Source organism: Haliaeetus albicilla, chromosome 13, assembly GCF_947461875.1.
Source record: "Haliaeetus albicilla chromosome 13, bHalAlb1.1, whole genome shotgun sequence".
NCBI classification, from domain to species: domain Eukaryota; kingdom Metazoa; phylum Chordata; class Aves; order Accipitriformes; family Accipitridae; genus Haliaeetus; species Haliaeetus albicilla.
Genome location: NC_091495.1, coordinates 8,347,575 through 8,369,719, shown reverse-complemented (window position 1 = coordinate 8,369,719; position 22,145 = coordinate 8,347,575).

The following is a 22,145-nucleotide window of genomic DNA, read 5'->3' as shown; positions in this document are numbered from 1 at the left end:
TTTTCTTGAGCCTTCTTTAACCTCAAGCTCCACTCTTTTTCTTTTTAAAATTAACCTTTCTTAATTTTCTTAGATTTTGACTGTTTATTTTCATAAATGTGTGCCCAACTGCAGACTCTCATATTCCTAGCTAAATGCCTAAACAAGAACATATTTTTAAAGGACAAACCATTCAGCAGTTACAATTGCTAGAAGAACCCAATTGCTGTCAACACCACTTTTTAAATCTTAACCTGTGGCTAGATTTCACAGAGGAGCTCATAACATACCACTAAGCTTGTGATATAATTCAGCTTTAACTAGCCATCTCCTTGTCATTTCTTAAAGTAATTTGTCTGTAATCCATGTAAATCCATTTAATTACAGAATCAGTCAAATAAATGTAACTATGTATTGACAGTGTAGAATTTTAAATGGCTCTATTTCTAATCTTAAATCTATAGAAACCTCACCAATCAACCTAGAAGACACAAGTATGGACATGCTGTAAATTCCTGCATGTTTGGAGGACTACAACATGCTGGCCTAAGTGGCAGCAAAAGAAAGAGATTGTGATCACAGCATCCTTTATCGTTTGGTCCCAGAATAAGAGAAACTGGGGAGGTAGGAAACCTCAGAAGCCACATATTCACTACAAAGCCTCAGTCTTTTTTGGACATTTTAGTTACAGCTTGGATTACTGCCTTCACTAATCTCTCTGTGAAATAGCAATCTATTAAAGTCCCAAGGACTCAAAAGCACCACTGTAGCCCCTTTTTTAATTTCAATTATACATCCAAGAGTAGGCTACTATAATTCTTCATTAATGTAGGACCAACAGGGTCATCACCATTTCAAATAGTGTCAGAGGCTGAGCCTGTTAAAAATACGCTCACACATTTTATCAAGAGCTTTTTTTTCCTCTAAACAGGAGAATAGTAAGCAGAGAGTCCCGCTACATTAGCTAATCCTCCAGAGTCTCATTTAAATAACTTCATTAACTTTATCCAGAAATTAGACTGAGTAATATCAAGTCATAATACTGACTCCAAACAAACACGAGACACTAAAAAAATATACACATTATCAATTATTTCCTACCCATGTTGGATTGGATCAGGCACATATCTAGATAATATCATCTGATTTATCCAATGCCTCTCCTTAATAAATCTTCCGTGACAACTTCAAGCTAACCAAGCTAGAGTCTCAAAGTAAAGTAATACATAAATAACTTAATAATCCATAAAGAAAGGTATACTATTTCCAGACTAATATTAACTCCTTATTTGAAAAAGACTAGAATTATTTGAGTGAGAATACAGATGATTTATGGACAGAAACTAAGATACTACCAGCCTTGTAATTAGAAAACAACTTCTTTCTTAGACTACCTGATCTATCTAATCAGGAAAGTGTCTTGCTGGGCAGACAACACAAGCATGTCCCTATCTCCTGTAGTTAAAACTGATGTTTTCAGCACCACTCTCTTCCCCATTAACTTTAGTTTCTGGTACTGAAAGAGCTTGGTCTTAGCTTCATTAATTAATCCAGCATGAGCTGTGATACTGTGAACAGGCCATCTTAGATGAGAAGTGAGAGAGAACTAGATCTCTGTAAATCAAATATGCCTGAGAAGTAGCAGTATGGGAGAGGAAGTGTTCTGCATGTGCCAGTATTGTGGAAAGTCAGTGTACTACACACAAATCTAAGTATTAAGTGTGCAGTATGTATCTCAAAAACATCTTCTAGACACAAGATTCAGGAAAGAAGTATTTCCATCCTTCTGCATGTCAGAATAGGAGACATTTGCACCATCCCTGTTTCAGTATGTGGATGACTTCCATCACACTAGTTCTGTTTATCCTCCCATCTACTTGCTTTCCACAGAGAATGAAAAAAACATTATCAGATGAGATTTCCAAAAATCATTTACAAACATGAAACTTTCCACAGAGGTCTAGTTAGAGCATGGATCCTTTGCCATCCATGCTGTTGTGTGAACGCAGGTTGAGATTCTATATGCAGTCAAGCCAGAATACTTACATTAAAATAACTGCATCTGATGGATGTTCACATTCAGGATCTTGGATAGGGCCAGAAAACAGAAATATCTAAGCATCTGAACTTGGATGCAAATTTAATACCATCCTCCAAACTTTCTCAATGTTCTGGAGTGGGAACGATCTTGTATTCCCATTCAGGCCTATTTGAAGCAATGACGTTTAAGTGATTTCATGCAAACTACTTTGTTGTCTTTCTGGACTGTATTTATATTACCTCAGCACACAGCAAGGTTTTGTCTAAGGATGTCCTCTTAGCTTTCCCTCTGTTATTCACTTCTTGGTTGTACCCTATTGAAGTAGATAGCCCTATCCTTCCTTCCCTAACCAGCTTCAAAGGCAGAAAACACTGGGCCTATTCATAGTGTTTATTCAACCAGGCTTATGTGGTATCTTAAGGATAATAGACTGAGAGAATCATTTTTAGCTGCAGTGCAGGAAGCTGCTGAGGGCAGACAGGGATGGGCAATGCCTTTTTCTCTTCAGCCATTACTGTAAATCACTCCAAGTTCACTTTTGTCCTTTTTCTTTCAGATAGCACTAACTTCTTGTTGCTTAGTTGGGTGGCCCAGAATAAACATTAAGTCTCATTCACTGGAAAATTCTTCTCCATGTCATCTTTTCAGGTAGCCCCAAACACTCACTCAGTTTATGAGTTCTTGAATGAAATTTCAGACACTCTGATGATTGTCATCATCTATCCTCCAAACTATCTTTGCACTCAGAGGCCTCAGATGAGAAGAGCTCCCACTGTGCTCCACACCAAAATCCTCACACTGGGACTTAGTCCCTACACTGAGAAGCATAAAGTCAAAATGAAGGGTGAAATGCATGAGCAAGTTAGGAAGTGATTTGCCATTGAGCCAGTGTGTAGCAGAGCCAGGACCCAAACCCAGCTCTCCAGACCTCCAGTCCCAGCTTCTAACCACCTCCTCATTTAAGCCATCCATTTTGAAATAGACCCCACCACATTTTTTCCACCTCCCAATTTAAATTTCAAATCCTTTGCTGTATTTCATTTGAAATAGTATAGTTTAGTTAGCATTTCCAAGCCGCACTTGAACATGTATGCAATTAGCAGCTCTTTTATCTCACTGTGATAGCATAGGCTGCTTTTTAAATACAAAGAAAGACCCAGGAACACATATAGAAAGATAGAAAGTCCTGCTTCTCACTCACTTGCTTGAGACACAGTAGTTCCTACACATAGTATATAATAAGGACAGCTCTGTGTTTCCTAACACTGGGCCATTTGTGTCATACGGACATAAAAATAGCATGGAAAATTGTGGGTGCATACAGGCATAACTGAGAGCAAACTATAAATGACAGTTTGGCGGTTCATAAATTGTGGTGGGGGTTTTTTCATATCTCCATGCTGCCCTTTTCCCCGTCACTTCTATGCCTTTCATACCCTGACTGTAAGTAGCACTGATAAAGTCAGTGGTACAACTTCCATTGACTTACCATACCAAAAGCCAATTTCCTGAATTACTGTAATAAAAGCTTCCTTTGCAGCATATCCTCTTTGACCAGAGAAATACTAACAAGCTACAAAATTTGTTCTAGTGAGAACCAAATACAAAATGTTCCCTTGTCTCCCTGATTTTCATACATTTACAGCTTCACTCTGTAAGAGTCATCCTTCAAAACAAACCAGAGTCCTCTGTTCCCATACTGTTTTCTCACCATCATCAAAACCAATATAATTATTTAGACTGATAGACCAGTATCAGAAGAAGAGTGATTTGATTACATGTAAAATGGCTATTTGGCAATATTTTAGCACTGAGGTAATGTTTTTTCATAAACTAATATGATAGATTAAAAAAACCACCAAACCACTCTGAATTTCTTTGCTTTACACTGCAAAAGGGTTGTTTTCTGTTAGCAAACCAGTATGAAATACAAAAGACTAATCCAAGATGATGGCCCCATCTGAAGAAACATGGTAAGAGTAATTTTTTTTAAGTGGAAATCATTCGCCATTTGCCAGATCATCTACTTGAGACACCCACTATCATTTTTCTTCCCCCTGGGGCATGGGACACAGGATATAAAAAAAGCGAGTCAGCATGATGCTGCACCACCAACCAGGAGGAAGAAAACTGGCTTCTATAGCTTCAACATGTTGTTTTTTCTATGGCATTTTTAATCCAAGGCTCTCAGACTATTCCAATTATAAAATATGCTCAACTTCCAGTTAGTTATAAATATACTGCTTCTACTGTTTTTACCCTTTTCCCCCGCAAAACCAAATGACCTTCCAAAGCACAAATAACAAGCTACTGGTAGGGTCCAGCAATATATAGGGCTGGCACTCCCAAGTTATTTTCTCTCATACTAGATACCATTCTCTCTACACAGAAACAGAATATAACATACCACCTGTAAAAAAGGTATAGTCACACTGGAATATGTCATTATAATCAGATTACTATTTATATTTGTCAGTGCTTTGCAATTGTTAGTATCTTGCTTACAAGGATCATAAACTATTTGATCAGAATCTAATTTTGATTCATGTAATTACAATCAAGGTGATATCTATTGTATAGCTATAGAACACTTTGTATTTTCCAAAATAATACTGAATTTAGGTCTATTTGGGATTTTCTGTGATTTCAAGCAGAAGATCCTACAGTTCCAGGATCTAGAAATCCAGCACAGAGGCAGGTTTTGACCTGAAGTTTCACATAATGCATGTCGGGCATTTGCTTTTGGCTTGCTGTGTCACACACCATGCACAGTGCCCTGCAGAACTTTGGAGCTGACCGTGCAAAGCAGCACCTGAATTTAAGATCCTCTTTTTGAAAAAAAATCAACCATGACTACAACACTGAAGAGACTGGCAGAATCACTTGGCTCTTGCACAGGAGAAAGTCCCGTGTTCTCCTTTTCCTCACTACCTCTTTACTACAATAAATTTTGCAGGAAGGCTGAACGTCTCCTACCAGCCTAGGAAGAAGCAGGTGCTTCCCCTTTTCTGGCCACTGCTGCTTTTTTGACCAAAACAAAACACAAGCACTGGGTGCTCTCGTGTGCCCATGGTGCCCAGACAGGTGTCTGTGGCTCTTTTATAGGACGCCTATAGAAAACAAGTTTAGAACGAGCATAAAGGGCAGTCTTACTTATTCTCTGTTCCATTCCAACAGCAATAGTTCCCATTAATTTTTTCTCAGCAGTTTGTGTACCCTGTTCTTATAAAACCTTTGTCAATGGTTTATGTAGCACTGCTGTTTGAAAGCCTTTCCCATCGCCCAATACAGATTTCCTCCAGTGGAGTTTAAGCCTACTACTTCTTGTGCTATCTGTACCACACACAGAGCAAACCTCCTTCTCTGAGGCAGCCATTTTATTTTATTTTATGAACTCTTACAGCTCCACAGTTATCTTGTCTCTAGATTAAACAGATTCATTCTTCCAGCCTTTCCTCACTGCCTGTGTTCTCCAGATCTCTGATCTCCATTCACTCCAAGTCTCCGTGTGGGGCCCAGAACAGGACAAAATGTTCCAGCTGTGGCCGTACCAGTGCCAAACACAGCACAAAGGTTGTCTCCAGTGTTTTGCATGGTATGGTCTTGTTTATGTTTCCTTGCATCACTACAATAGCCTCAACTGTTGTTCAGTTTGTTATACACTATAACCCCACATCCTTTCTTGAGCAACTGCCAGCTAGCCGTTCATTCATCTTTTAATCTCACAAACATTTTATACCTCATCATAGGACTCTGTGCCTGTCCTTGAACTGAATCCCACTTAATTCAAATGAGTTCTTCTAATTGTCAAGATTCTTTTGAATGTTAATCCTTTCATCCAAATGCTTGCAGCCTTCCCAGCTGAGCATGGCCTAGAAATGCAATATACACATTTTCTAGTTCCTTGCAGAAATTACTGCTCTAAGTACCGACATGTGCTAGACCCACCACACCCTCCCAAGGAATCCCACACATTGCATCCTCCCCATTTGACAGAATCTCACAAATAGCTACTCTTCAAGACTCTCCCCATTATACTACTCCCACTTCGTGTCACTCTGTGTGTCTTTATCTTGTTTATGAGAATGTCATTCAAAATAGTATCAAGAAGCTCTCCTGCAGTGAAGATAAAAGTTACCTTTTCCTTATTGACAGTCTGCTATGCTAATGTGGAAGGAAATTAAGATTGTTGTCATGATTTCATGCCCTTGGCTGTCTATTAACACCTCATTATATTCAAGATGGTTTGTTTTAAACTTTTCATCCCACTGTTCTTCTGAAAACTGAAGATCTCTGCTTCTCCTCCCACCCCACTGCCTCCATTTTCAAAGCTATTTCAAATGGTGGCCCTCTCTGCAACCTCACCCATCCTTCATCAGCTCTGAGAAGCAATTCCTGCTGGCTCCTGAGTCAGCCATTCCCTTTTCAACTCTTTAACTCCTCCAACTTGTAATTTCCCTATTTTAACCTGAGCTGTTATTTGTTCTCACTGAGACTAGCTGTCGCACCTGCCTGATCATTGCTAAGATTTTTTTAAAAATTAAGCCGGGGAGGGGGGGGGACGACAGCAAACAAACAAACCAACATTAAACAGTTTTCCCTGATATCTGCTTGTTGTTCAGATAGAAGCTTTATTTTGATTTGCCAGCCACCTCTAGACAATACAACAGCACCTTTCTTCTTTACCCTGAAACTCTCTGCCAGCCCAGCTCCCACCACACTGTAGCTCTGTGAACAACCCCATGGGTTCCCTAACCCTCCTCCTCCTCCTCACCCCCTCCACCCGTGTGCTGCTTCCTTTCATAGCACCATTCAGCCACGTGATTTATCCCACTCAATCTCTATTAAGGCTAATGAAGCCATCTTTTTGATTGCACATAAAAATGCTCAGGTCCTCCTGCTAGAGGCAACAATCTTTTCTGAGAAAAAAATCGCTTCTAGAACAAAATCTCTAAACAAGCCATCTACTCTAGGAGTCCAAAGTAGGGGTTTTAGGAGCCAGAATCTAATTCACATACTTTAATTCACCTCAAGCGTAGGTGAATTAAGTCCTCCTATTATTCCACTCCTGATTATACTCAATGAAATCTCCTATAAAACAGTACATAAGCTGCTTTCTTCCTTGTTGTTTCCTTATCTGTAGTGTTTAAGCCATTCATATTATTTTCTTCACTAATAAGCAGATTTGTCAAAATTACTTTGACAAGTAATTTTAATGAGAATAACAAAATATTTCTTTTCCAATTAAACCTTTCTCTCCACTCCATTTTAACCCTGAAAAATGTGAGAATCAAAGGTTTTAAATGCCTTGTTGTAACAGCCATCTGATGTAACCATGACACCACTGATCAAAACAAAAATATTCTTGAGACAAACTAGGTAAACAGCTGTTAAAGGAAAAAAGAGCTAAAGAAGTTAAATACCTGGGTGCTTGGTGTAACTACCTTTGCCCTCCTTTCCCACAATTATTTAATCTTATTTTAAATTAACTCTTCCTTACATACGTTCACGCCAGGGTGTCAGCCTTTAGGAGCTGACTCACCCAGAAGAGTACACAAGGACTGCCACAGTTACTAACCCTTGGGTATGAAGCGTTAGTAGCAGGTTCATTTTAAAAAGAAAAAGGTGGTGCTTGTCTTGGGGCGGGGGCCTTTAGCTCCCATGGTGTCCCATCAACAGGAAAACCAGTGAGGTCTGCTGTCAGCTCAGAGGAGACACAGCACACCTCAAAGGACCAAGGTCTCTGTAAACTACGTTTTCAAAGGTAGTTTCAAAGGTACCTTCCCAATGTCCTCCCGCAAGTCTTAGTGCCACCAACATCCTTGACACAGCACCTCTCCTCTGCTGTACTAAGTGGACCTTCCATGCCTCTTCCCTCAGCAGTTTTAAAGCTAATAACAGTGTTATCAGGAAAGAGAAATCACAAACTGAAATGGAAACACTAATGGACTAAAGCACAGCAGGGCAAACACAGGCACTGAACCTAGAGCCTCTGTGTCCCTGCAGCACCTCCTGGGAGAGCACAGCCTGGTGGTCCTTGCCCCTGAGCAGGGAGCTGCAGTGGGGTCACATACTGGAGCTGCCGGCAATAAATCTTTACATTAACTGTACTGCAGGACCCTAGGTTAGGACATCATGGGGCACCCGCTAGCTCCTGGCAAGCCTGGACAGATTTTTTTAGCTCCATCTGGTGGGCAAACAAGTTGCTTCTGAGCCACAATCACCCACTCCCTTTGACAACAGTTACTGCTTTTATGAGAAAGTGAGATTATTAAAGTGAGACTGTCTTCATTAACAGCAATTTTTGCTTCTCCTGTGAAAAACTCCATTTATAAAGATTAAAATACATCACTGCTGGCTGGGATTATTTCCTGCACATCTCCTCCTATTTCCACATATTTCAGTTGTAGAGCAGTGTTTACCTTCACAGGTCCCAGACAGTTGAAACTACAGTCCTAAAAACCAGTATATATTTACAATCACCACTCCTGGGACTCGAAGTACCCCAGTGTTAGCGATCATCAAGCAATTCATGAACAACTCCTAGGCAGAAATGGAGCAAACACACAATTCCTACAATTTGACTGTCTGCTGTTACTACTGTGCATAACCACAGTGCAGCCCCTGGGCTCAGTTTCTTCAGTGTTTACCCAGGGATTTGATTCTGCCTGGAAGAGTGGAAGGAGTTATAAATTGCACCCCCAATGCACATATTTCCTCAACAGAGACCGTACCTAGCTCTTCTCCAGAAAGATGGATGAGGAGTAAATGAACTATAATAGGAGCTCATGAAAAAGAATTCAGTAACTCCTTGAATTTATCCTTGTCCTCACGTTTCAAAAAAATATAAACATTACACAGGAAAAAGATCCATAGTCCAATGAAAGGCAGGAGGTTATAAGACATGGCTCGATTTAAATTCATGATGAATTTCATTTGTTCATTCCACTGACAGGATTTGGAATAATTTTTCATCCTGTGTTGTCAGATTTTTATACTTGAGAAACAATAGAGGTCTATTAATTGAACTAAGGAACAAGACAGTCCCAGCCATTTTGTCTGTGCACCCCAGCTAATGACAGGAACAAAAATAAAATATTCAGTTAAGTATCTTTGTCTGCAAGCTGGATGCAAACCAATGGCATTAATAGCTCTCTTTAAGACAGACATGTGGACTAAAGCCCAAGATTATATCTTTGTAATTGTGATTACAATAGGTTTCTAGTCACTGAAATGTGTCCCAGTTTAACAAGGTCCCTGCTGTCACTATTTTTTTGCTGAAGTTAAAGCAATAAATAGTCCTGCACTCTTGATTTCCGATCTGAAAAGAAACAATCCTAATAGTATTGCTATGGCCTTTTCAACATCAGAGTTCCATTCTGTCTTTATCCTTTTTATTACATTTGAGTTAATTTATTACAAGACAAAAATATTTCTCCAACTCACAACCATCCACTTGCAATAGCAACTGTATTTAATTAATTCCAGTATCAACTTATTTCATTTAGTGCTGAGTAAAAATGGTTTCCCATCAAGCAAATCTGCTCCTTCTTAGGCTACATTTAGTCATTATCATGACCAAAATGCATTTTGATTTTTTTAATTCCTGAAGATGCAGACTTAGCTCATCTTAGACTTGTCATAGCAAAACATTTTATAAAGGAAGATATTATCCCTATTGTACAAGTGATGGGGTAGCTGAGGCACAAAGAGATGAAGTATTTCATCTCTGGAGGTGAAACAGCTCTGTGGACTTCTGATGCAGTACTATAACCCATGATGTAGATCCTTCAGGTACTACATTGCAAAAGCTGCTTGCTATACCCATGTAAAAGTTTGCAAAGGTTTCTACTGGCAGCTCTGAAAAGAGAACAGATTCTGTTTCAATTCTGCTACAATTTCTGCTTGAGCTCATGCGGTGGACACCCTCCTGGAAAAAGGATGCTGTGCCTCTTACTTGCTCATTAAATGACATGCAGCTGTTTATTATCCATGGTATCTATGTCTCTCAGAGGAGACAGACTGCCTAAATATGCAGATATGTATGTAGTCATATGTGAACAGCACTGATGAGTCGCATCATGAAATTTTACTTGTCTAACCTAATTGAATCTATTCCAGACAGTAATAACACTAAAGAAAAAAGGAATTTCACAGCCTCTGTTCCCTTTCTCTTTTTCATGAAAGGCTCAGCTCTGAGCATAATACACCAGGGCAATATTTGAATGCTACAGTGCACAGATGCAGTCACACAGAAAATTAGAATTGCTCCAAATAAAATAAAAGAAAAAAGAAGCAGCAGCAGCTATAGTACATAGCTGCGTCAGTACCAGCTCAACAGTGGAAAAGTACTTCATCTGCTTAGCCCCCCTTCTTTCTACTCTGTTGGTGACGTCAGTCAGGCACTAATGAAAGCCCAATTAGCATATCACCTTGTGTGTTTGAATGTACAAGTGGAGCAGCTGATGATTCTCTTCTGAGATTTTAAATAACCACCAAAGCTGAGCCAGAGCTACTGCTTGGTAGGAAAGATTTAGCTTCATAACATACTCAGTTCCCTATGCAACACAAACAAATAAATGTGCCAACGGAGGCAAAAAAACCCATCCCAGAACAGATGTGTTTCTCCAAGGAAAGCAATGCAAACCAGCTTCAATTTTGAACAGCATTCATTTGGCCCTTATTCCAGAATAAAGGTTTTAATTCCTAATTGAGTTTGAAAACTGCATTGACTACTTACTCACAAAAATCAGGGTACAGACCTTGGTGAGCTTTAGGAAGGCCAGCAACCTTGCTAATGCCCTGCCAATTTTTCCGATGACAGTGACTGAAAAGCAAACAGCCATGGGACAGAAAGTGCATCCTTCTGCTGTAAAAAAGCACACAGTGCTATCACCCAACATAGAAAAGAAAGGGAATCTGTAGACCATTTAACTTCAGACATTGACTGGAGTCTTTGGTGGGGACTTAGTTCAGGGGTCTATGATTCCCTGTGGTCCCCATTTAGCCACCAGTGTCCAAGACAGGACAACAGATGTATGGCGCTCACCCCATCCTTCTTACTGGAACACCTGCACCCAGCTATTTGTGCCATAAGCTCAGATGTCAGTGTTGCCATCCAGGGAGCCACAAGTCATTTTCAGTATAGCAATGCATCAATAATTGGCACTAGATTTCAGTCTTGATCAAAGTGAATAGTGGGGAAGGAGGTGAAATGTGAGGTCAAAGAGGAACGCCCTGAAGCAATGTAATATTGACAGAAAAGAATGGAAAAAATGAAAGGCCTAAGTCTGTAGCAAGGAGCTCTCTGTTAGTACACAGACTGAAAGCAGGACCAGAGGCTGCTGCCAGACCTTACAGAAACCCTAAAGGGCACCACTGTTTTGCAGCATTTGAGGACTAGAAACTGGAAAATCTGTCTTTGTCAATCCAACAGCAATGACAGGAAAGCACAAGCATCATACAGTGCTCTGAGCAAGAACTTCAACCCTGACCTAGATAAAGACTATCTAAAAGAAACAGGATTTCAAGCCCAGCTGGACTTCCTTGTGTTATCAATTAATATGTATAATATGATTGAAATAACCAGGGAGCTGCTAAAGTCCTGTGTACAGGCCCCCCCATCAGTTAATATTTAAAATAGGGAAACAATAACTAGACATGATTTAGCGTTTAGGAATAAACTACTAAACAACAGGGCTTTGTAAATACATAGAATGCTTATGTCAGAAAAGGTAACAGACTGTGGTCTGATCAACAAACCTTGAAGAACCACCTGGAACTGACAAGACAGAGTCAGAAGCAGGTAAAAGGTAATTCCTACAGGGGGAGATTGCAACCACCGACTCATTGACCACCTACTCAAATGATACCACCTACTCAAAAGATGCCAATGGAGGAAGAAGACAGAGTCTGCGCACTACTTTACATGAGAGGTGAAGAAGAAAGAACCAATCATTAAGGGAAATAATAATGAATATGTACTAGTTAAATATATAAATGTGGGAATTTTTGAGACAAAGGTGTGCTGTCTTTGGACAGGCACCCGTTCATGCACATCAAAGAAATTAAATTCAAAATACCTTGACTCTGCGTGTTATTGGCTTGCACACCAGGTAAATGGACCCTGTTTGTGGGACAACAGTTTTCTGGCAACCTAGATGGCACATCGCTGACAGCCTTGCCTGGATCGTCTTGCTGCATCCGAAAGGGAGAAGAGACCTGAGTGGACTCCAACGCACACTAACCTGTTGATCAGGGACTCCATCAACTCCTCTCCTGCCGTCGGGCGGTAAGCAAGACAATGGTGCAACACTATTTAAAGAAGGTATTTTTTTTACAAAAACAGGGGAAGGGAAGACTACTGAAAAGCAGTGAGCATCTGGATCCTGCAAAAAAACGTATCAAGGAGGATACACAGCAAAAGACGAAGGGACACATCCCTTGTAAATTATTTAGGTACTGGGGCACTACTGCTTTCTCAGGTAGTACCCTCCTACTCTCCCTTAGGATGAATCCTAAAGAATTGAAATAAATTTGGTTGGGATCCCCTGACAAAAGATATATTAAAACATTACTGTAATCAGTGGTGGCCACAATACCAATTAGAGGATAGTGAGAAGTGGCCAGAAAATGGATCTTTGAAATATAATACAATATTACAATTAATGTTGTTTTGTTGTTAAGACTGAAAAATGGGATGAGGTACCTTATGTTGATTTATTCTTTACTTTGAGAAATGATTGGGATGTTCAAAAAAAACATGGCTTAATAGATTCTAAACATCAAATGGGCATATATACATTGAAAGAAAAAAGGAAAAAAGGAATTAAATCTTGTTGTACTGGATGTGGGTGTAGAAAATTTGAGACTGGAGAAAATGAAGAGGATGTACAATTACTAGTATCCCCCCCTAAGAATCCAAAGGCAAATAGTTCGAGTGATGAAGAAAGTGATAATATGAGTCTCAGGAAGAACAAGACAACAGAAACCTATAGTGCAGGCTCCCCTTAGACAAGCAGTGGGACCAGAAGGAACACCAGAGTATGTACATGTACCATTTACCACCTCTGATTTGTTAAATGGAAACAGGTAGTTGGATCATATTGAAGCAATCATGAAGGGATGCATAGTATCCAAATTATATGAAGTAAGACAAAGGGATAAAGAGACCCCTTCTGTTTTCTGTGAGAGATTGTGTGAAGTGGCATGAAAATGGACTGATTTAGAACCACAAGATCCCAGCAATTTGAAGTTGTTTAATACGTTGTTTATCGGTCAAGCTGCAATAGATATTAGAAAAAAATTGCAAAAAGTAGAAGGGGCAGATGGAATGATAATTTCACAGTTATATTCATTACATATAAAGAATATAATAACCAAGATGAGGAGGCTGAGAAGGAAGAATGAAGATGGGCCAAAATTCAGGCACCCCTAGTAGCTGCCCTAAATGATGGGAGAAGTAGAGGGAGAGGAAGGGGACATGGAAGAGGTGGATTTCAAGGAAGGGGAAGAGGACAGGGAAGTTATAATAGAGAAAATTACAACATCCCTTTAGGAGCAAATCAATGTGCATATTGTAGACAGGAGGGACACTGGAAAAAGGAATGCTCTAACCTCTCTAATGATAAGGGAAAGAGGAAAGAGGAGGCTATTGAAGTAATGACAGAAATTAGGTTAGACTGAAGGGGACTGGAGGAATCTATTAAAATCTCCCCAGCCAATCCTCTGGTTCCAGCTGAGCTGGGGAATGAGATAATAGATTTTTTTAGTTGATAGTGGAGCCACACATTCTGTAGCAACTAGTTGTAAGGGACCCTTAAGTAAAACTAAAATAAATGTTGTTGGTGTGACAGGGAAAAAGACCTTAAGACAGTTTTTAAGGAGTGTTCAGCTGATGATGCTAAATTAACTCATGAATTTCTCTATATGCCAGAATGCCCCTTACTACTGCTTGGATGGGACATACTTTGTAAATTGAATGCATAACTAACCTTTTCTGAAGACTCTGTTCCATTGCATATTCCTCCAGAGACAGCTTGGAAAGATATGTTTAATAACAGAAGAAAATCCTGATGAAGAAATGGACATTCCAGAATAAGTACTAAATGAAGTTATACCTTTGGTATGGGCATTGACAATACCTGGATGAGTGAAGAATGTGATTCCGGTAAAGACTGAACTTAAACCGCGAGCTCAGCCGGTAAGAAAAAGACAATATCCTATTAAGCCAGAAGCCCGAAAGGGTTTAGAACCTATGATAAGCTCCTTTTTAGAATATGGACTGTTAAGAGACTCCAATTTTACCTGTAAAGAAGCTTCATTCTTCACAGTATAGACTGGTACCAGATTTAGGAGAAATTAATGCGAGGACAGTAGATGTTCACCCTGTGGTTCCGAATCCATATACTCTCCTTGCTTCAATCACTGACAGTAACACTTATTTTACAGTGTTGGACTTAAAAGATGCTTTCTTTTGTATTCATGTGGATAAGCAAAGCCAGATCATCTTTGCCTTTGAGTGGGAAAATCCAACTACAGGGCAAAAGACGCAACTATGTTGGACTGTTCTTCCCCAAGAACTCAAAAATAGCGCCACCTTGCTCATTAACGTACTGGCTAAAGAGCTAGAACAATAGCAAAATTATAATGATGCATCATGACTGTTTGATTACTATTGAACAGGTGTATTCCAGTAGACTTGATCTGCAGGATGAACCCTTGTCTAATGCAGGCTTGGAGTTATTTACTGATGAGAACAGTCTTGTATTGAAAGGAAGGCGAAAAGCTGGATATGCTGTGGTAACATTACTCAAACTTTAGAAGCTAAATCTCTGCCTAATAATACTTCTGCCCAAAAGGCAGAATTCTTAGCATTAACACAAGCCTTGGAACTTGGCCAAGGTAAAAAAGTCAATATTTATACTAATTCTAAATATGCTTTCAGAGTGCTGCATGCACACTGACCGATTTGGAAAGAAAGAGGACTTTTAAGCTTGCGAGGAACCACAATTAAATGTGGAGAGGAAATAATGAAACTTTTACAGACAGTTCTTCAACCCAAGTAAGTTGCAATAATACATTGTAAAGGCCATCAGAAATGGAATAGTGAAATTATAAAGGGAAATCGAAAAGCAGGTCAAGTGGCAAAAGAAGTAGCTCTAAAAGAATCAAAATTTGAAGGAGCCTTAATTCCAGCACCTCATTTAGAATTATCACCTCCACAATATACTGAGAGAGAAGATCAATTGGCAGAACAATTAGATTGTTCTAAAAATGATCAGGGATGGTGGGTGACACCTTTGAAGCAATTGCTAATTTCTGAAAAGATGATGAAAATCCTACTTAAAAGGTTGCATAAAGAAACACACTCAGGAGCAGATGCATTAGTATTGACTGCCAAAAGATATGTTGTAGGACCAAAAATGCAAAGTCTAGCAGATATAATAGTTAAAAGATGTGCTATTTGTTGTGCTAATAATCAAAAAATTACTAAGAGAGTTACAGGAGGAGTTGTGAAACAAAGGATAACTCCTGGGGAATACTTGCAAATAGATTTTACAGAACTACCAAGGTGCAATTTATACAAATACTTATTGGTGATAGTAGATACCTTTTCTGGTTGGCCAGAAGCCTTTCCATGTCATACTAACAAGGCTAGAGAAGTAATTAAGGCCTTATTAAAAGAAATTATCCCTAGATTTAGTATTCCAGAAGGTATTTCTTCTGATAAAGGACCTCATTTTATTGCAGAAATAATACAGAGAGTTTCTAGATTTGGGGGTATTAAGTGGGATTTGCATACCCCTTGGAATCCACAGGCCAGTGGTAAAGTAGAAAGAATGAACCAAACTCTATAAAGACAAATTTCAAAGTTGTGTCAGAAAACACAGATTAAATGGGTGGATGTTTTATCTATTGCACTAATGAGAATCTGAATCATTCCCAGGATAAGAGAGGGAGTGAGTCCTTTTGAAATCTTGTATGGAAAACCGTATCTAGTTAACAATCTGATCACGAAAGGAGACCAAATGCATATAAAAGCACAAGCTATAATCAAAGAGCATTTACTCTCTCTTTCACAGAACTTACCTTCCCTGCATAGGCATTTAAACTAGAAGACTCCTCTTCCTTTGGACACTCCAGTACATCTGTTTCAACCAGGAGATTCAGTTTATATAAGAACTTGGAAAGACAAACCATTAAAGGAAAAGTGGAAAGGACCTTATACTGTATTGTTAAAGACTTATACTGCTATCAGGGTAGAAGGGATTGACTCTGGGATACATTATGCCAGGGTAAAGAAAGTACCTACCACAGGAATGAATTTTTGGAAATCTAAAGAAATAGAACCTTTAAAATTAAAATTATCTGGAAATTAATGACTTGTACTTTGGAAAACAGTTGTTTAAACATAATATTGATTGCTGTTTTAACTTTTTGATTTATGTTACCTTTGACTATTATTTGTATGAGAAAACTTTTTCAGAGATTTTGTGTACAAGAAGCAGTCGAAAATGAAAGTCAGGATGATTTTGTTGATACTGATTTATCAAAATGTACACATCTGTAATAAAAATTTAGTTTTGCAGCTAATCACAGCACACTTGCCACTACTAAAGACAGCAGCCTCTCCTTTGGAATGGGGAATTCTAACCCTTGATTTGAACTGAACTTTTGATACCATCTTAACAAATGGGACTGGAATATTAAGGTTTACTTTAAAAAAAAGAGAAAGTAATTGGACTAGGAAAATGGACAATTCTGGGAAACGATTCTAAAAATTGGTGTTGGCATGTTAATGAAACCCAACAACCTGGATTGATTAAGCAGACAGAACCATGTGATCGATTCTCTTGGGGAATGCAAGTACCCTTCAGTATGGAAGACAGCAGAACAAAGAGAATGGTATTATATGCAACCTACTCCTTAGTGTATTGATTGGACAGGGAATCAATCGAAAGAAAAAATAAGAGGAATCAATTTACCTTAGAATTTGACAGAGAATATAAGGAAACTTCCTCTTGTCAAAAATTGGAATTGTACTTAAGTTTATAATTGTTCCATGAATGCAACTGAATTACAAAGATTGGGACCTTTGGCTAGAGCTTTAAGACTAGGATGTCTGTGCCAAAACTATTTATCTTCCACAAAAGATACTTGGACAGGAACTATGATTAAGCGTAAAATTATACATTGTGACTGGGAAATACTTTTTCCAATAGGACATACAGTATGGGTAGCCAGTGATGGATCCTGGTCAACACAGTCACCTTTAAGAGGCCCTAAGAAACAGATTACTTTAGGAAAGTTAACTTTATGCCCCTTGTGGTGAAAAAGACCACTGACCCCTGAATTATGGGGAAGAATTAAAAAAATCTAATACTGATTCTTGGCAACACCCTTCCACAGGAACAACAGTGGATTGGGTACTGGAGTCTATATTTAGCCCTCAGATGACCTCATTCAGCAATTGCGTTTGGCTGCACAATCTAACAGGACAAATTGAAGCCTTAGCGAATACAACTAGAGTGGGCCTCCACGACTTAAATGTCCAATTGCAAACAACCTCAAGAACGACACTTCAAAATCGTTTGGCTCTAGACTTGCTACTATTACATGAACATGGTATGTGTAGATACTCGAAATTAAATAAAGATCAATGTTGTTTCCACATTCCCAGTATAACAGAAGATTTGGAGAAACAATTAGATACCATTAAACAAGTAGCAAGGTCCAGTAGAAATATAAGAGAAGCAATGGAAACAGGGTGGTTGAATAAAATCCTGCATGGGTTTGGATTCTCCCTGACTGGATGGTTACAAAGCTTACTACAGAATCTAATCATTTTGGTTATTACAGGGATTTTTGTTTGTATTTCATCTGGATGTCTTAAGAGTATCGTCATGAGACAAGTATCTCAATCATACGTATTAGTAATAAGAGAGAGAAAATGAGACTTGTTGAAGTATGTTAAAACTTCATAAGTCTCAAAGAGGAGAAATTGTTATCAATTAATATGTATAATATGATTGAAATAACCAGGGAGCTGCTAAAGTCCTGTGTACAGGCCCCCCCATCAGTTAATATTTAAAATAGGGAAACAATAACTAGACATGATTTAGCGTTTAGGAATAAACTACTAAACAACAGGGCTTTGTAAATACATAGAATGCTTATGTCAGAAAAGGTAACAGACTGTGGTCTGATCAACAAACCTTGAAGAACCACCTGGAACTGACAAGACAGAGTAAGAAGCAGGTAAAAGGTAATTCCTACAGGGGGAGATTGCAACCACCGACTCATTGACCACCTACTCAAATGATACCACCTACTCAAAAGACGCCAATGGAGGAAGAAGACAGAGTCTGCGCACTACTTTACATGAGAGGTGAAGAAGAAAGAACCAATCATTAAGGGAAATAATAATGAATATGTACTAGTTAAATATATAAATGTGGGAATTTTTGAGACAAAGGTGTGCTGTCTTTGGACAGGCACCCGTTCATGCACATCAAAGAAATTAAATTCAAAATACCTTGACTCTGCGTGTTATTGGCTTGCACACCAGGTAAACGGATTCTGTTTGTGGGATGCTTGGAGTCTCTGTTGAAGTGACAGAGACTCTGTTGAAGTGACAGTGAACTTATGAGGTTCACTGGTTTTGCAAAGTGCCAGTGTTGATTATTCTGCCTAAATGGACAGCCTCTACAGAAATCAAACCCCAAACACAACAGAATACACCAAGAGCAACCCTTCAACTCCTATATAACCCCAAAGAGCTTCTGCCCACTCCCTAGCCCCTCCAGGCTACCTCTGTGACCACATTAGTCTTAGGACACAAAACAATCTGCAACCATCAATGAATGCTTCACAAGCAGGCAGGACTATGACAGTTTTAAAAAGGTTATGTTTAATAAGCTCATATCATTGACTGATTTTCAGCCTCAATCCATGCTCTCACTCATAGTCAATCACATCAACAGGTGCCAGGTTTTGCAGAAAAAAAGGAAAAATGCTAGCAAGTCAAATAGGAAGATGATACTATACTTAGATCCTTATTAAACGTGGCTACAGTGCGTGCAGATGTAATTAAAGCTTAGGCTTTGATTTGGCAAGCAGCTTCTATAAATAGTCTTTCTGTTACACTGTTCTTTCTCCTCAGTGCTTCATCAAAAGTAAGAGATGTCCTTCAGCTCCTCCCCCACCCCTAGGATGATCAAATGGTTTATAGCTCTGCAAACATTAAAAACAGCCAAACACTACAGCAATAATATTTAAGTAACTCACTGTGGGACGAAAAGGAATTATCTTCAAGGTACTTTTCTCTTATCAACGTCTTCCATTTTCTTGCCTGGGGTGGGGAGACTTACCAGATAGCCAGAACAAAAGAGCAGGGCACCATTCCAGAGTGCAGAATAAGAACATAGATTTGATATCATGGCTCCTTCCAAGTGGTGATCTATCTTCTAAGTGATATATGGGAAAAGGAGACAATATTGAAAAACTTTAATGCTGGAGCTAGCTACTTCTTGCCAGCTGATATATTTCATCTCATCATTTCTCATGAGAGAGATTATTTTGCTAATTATGTCCAATGATTTTTTACGGTAGAAAATTTTCCAAAAGATTTACATTAATTCTTACAGCACTGAAGAGAACCTGTCATTATATAAGCCCATATTTAAGCTTTGTAGCAAATAGAGAGGTCACAAATAGGTTTTAAAAAAATCCATAAAGCAACAGAAATTTGTTTTATTTTCAGTTCTGTAAAAAACAAATCTTTGTTTTCTTTCGAAAACTTCCTTCCACTACACCATAAAGTAAAGCAGACCAGAAGCATGAGTTTAGCTGACCCCTTTTAGCATTCAATAAACTCAGTAAACCACAAAAATCAGGAAAAGGAATACCAGCTGCATAAACAACAAAAAGTAAAGTTGATATCTAATGCTATTTATTTTAATACTTGAAATAGCATCCAAAATCAGCATTTTTAAACAATCACTCTCTAAATTAGAATACAGGAGTGTCTCCTTATAGTATTCTAACAATAGAGAAGATAAAAAAATGCATAAATATTCTTCATGAATAGATCAGTTGACAAATCAGTTCTGGAAAAAGGGTATTTGAACAGAGCAGCAACCCCAGCTGGATCTGATCTTTGGAAAAGTCTTCTTCCCAAACAGCCTTACAGTCTCAAAATCCCCCAGAAATACCTAGACAAGAGCAAAAGCAACAGCAATAACACAACTGAGACAAACATAACGAGATCTTCTCCCTAGAGTGATTTAGAGACTTAGGGTAAAAGAGATTTACAAGTGCTCTTGTCCATTTTCAAGTCATTAACACCCGCACAGAGTGGGAGTGAACTGCTACCACATCCAAAGGCTATGGTTTATATTGACTTTTCTTATGCATCAGTAGCTCCAACTAAACTTCCAAAATGGCTCAAGTTTGCCTGTCCCTAGTATGCCCTGCAACAACACATAGCCAGCTATACCCTCCCTTATTCTAGGGGAAATAAAAATTAATCCCAATACAGTCAGCAGTTTCACCCAAGTAAAATGAAAGGAGAACTGAGCTTCTCCCTTCAAAATTGATGACGTGATTTGCGACCTGTAATGGAGAATTCCTGCTTCCCCTTCCTTGGGGCTAGGTAATGCATCTGCACGCAGAGTATCTGGGAATCTAGAAGTACTCACCTCTCAAAGACCACCACTTAAAATGACTAATCTGAATCAATAATAGGGACACAATTGATTCTTTATTTGCTTCCAGTGGCTGCCCTTGTCAACTTACAGTGTACTACATTTCCAAAAATCATAGGGTTCTTTGTTTGCTTCCAGAAAAAACACTTATTTCAGATAATCTTGCCTCCACAAAGTTATTTTTCAATTTTCTTCAGTCACTGCTATGCCTGCAGGAATGTCTGATTAGCCATAAAATGCCTTCTGACAGCTCAGATTCATTACTAAATTACCACATTTAAATCTTTCATGTGCACAGGGCAATTACTTTTATGAATGACTGCCAGCAACATTTCACTAAATCTGAATGAATTTTTAAAGGATTCTAATTGCCACTTAGATGCCCCTATAACTCTTGTTTTAAAGGTTTTCATTTCTTTTAGTCATAGTTACCTGTGTTCAACGCAAATGTGTTCCCTCTCACATTTTATATCCCTGAAAATTATTTATATCAGAAACAAAGAAATATGAAACTGGTGGTGCTACATAGGCAGTTAGACTGCACAGTAGAAATGATTCATAGGCAAAGTCTTGAGCACGAATAATTACCTGTAACACTCATTTGGAGCTTTTGCGTGAAGTTATGTTATTCATTTGGGTTTTGGCAGGGGAAATTAATGAATACCAACTTGACAGACACCTTAAAAAATGCTAATTTTTTCAAGTAGTTGGGCCAAACTAAACCTTTAATATGTCCAATGAAAGAAAAAGGGGAGGTGTACAAGGAATGGGTTTTTTTACCACTGAAATTAAAAAAAGCACAGAATCAAATAAGAGCTTTTAATTACACCACTCAGATGAGCTGGAGTTCTGACTTGTCTCCCAGTGGAGTGTCATCAGGAAATTTCATTAACACAGTCTATTTTTTATGCCAAGGTTGTGAATGAAAGTGATAAACAAGATCAGAAATAAACTAATCATTGATGAACTTCCCCCAATAAACTCCAGCTAGACTGATGTTTCTCTTTGAAGTGCTACATTTTGTGTCATGTTCTTCATCCAAGTGCTTGCCCACTTCAGAGATTTTTCTGTTTCTTTTTCCATTATCCCTGTTCCCTACCAGTTTGTAGAGACGCATCAAATCAAATGTTCCCTTGAAATCCAGCTGGATTAACGCTCCATTATTTCTTTTGTCTAGAAAGTCAAGGATCAGGTTAACAGGAAAGAAACAGAAATGTATGTCTACAATATCTTCTGAAAGCTGTCATGAGTTTGTTCTTGAAAGCAAACCCACCTGCTGCATGAACAGCAAATGTGAACACAGAGCTCTAAGCAGAGCCAGTGAGAGCTGGCAGGTTAGGACAACTGAGAACGCTTGCTCAGGTCACCTACACTGTACGTGGCAGCCATTTGGGCTGAAAATAGGGGGTATCCCAGGC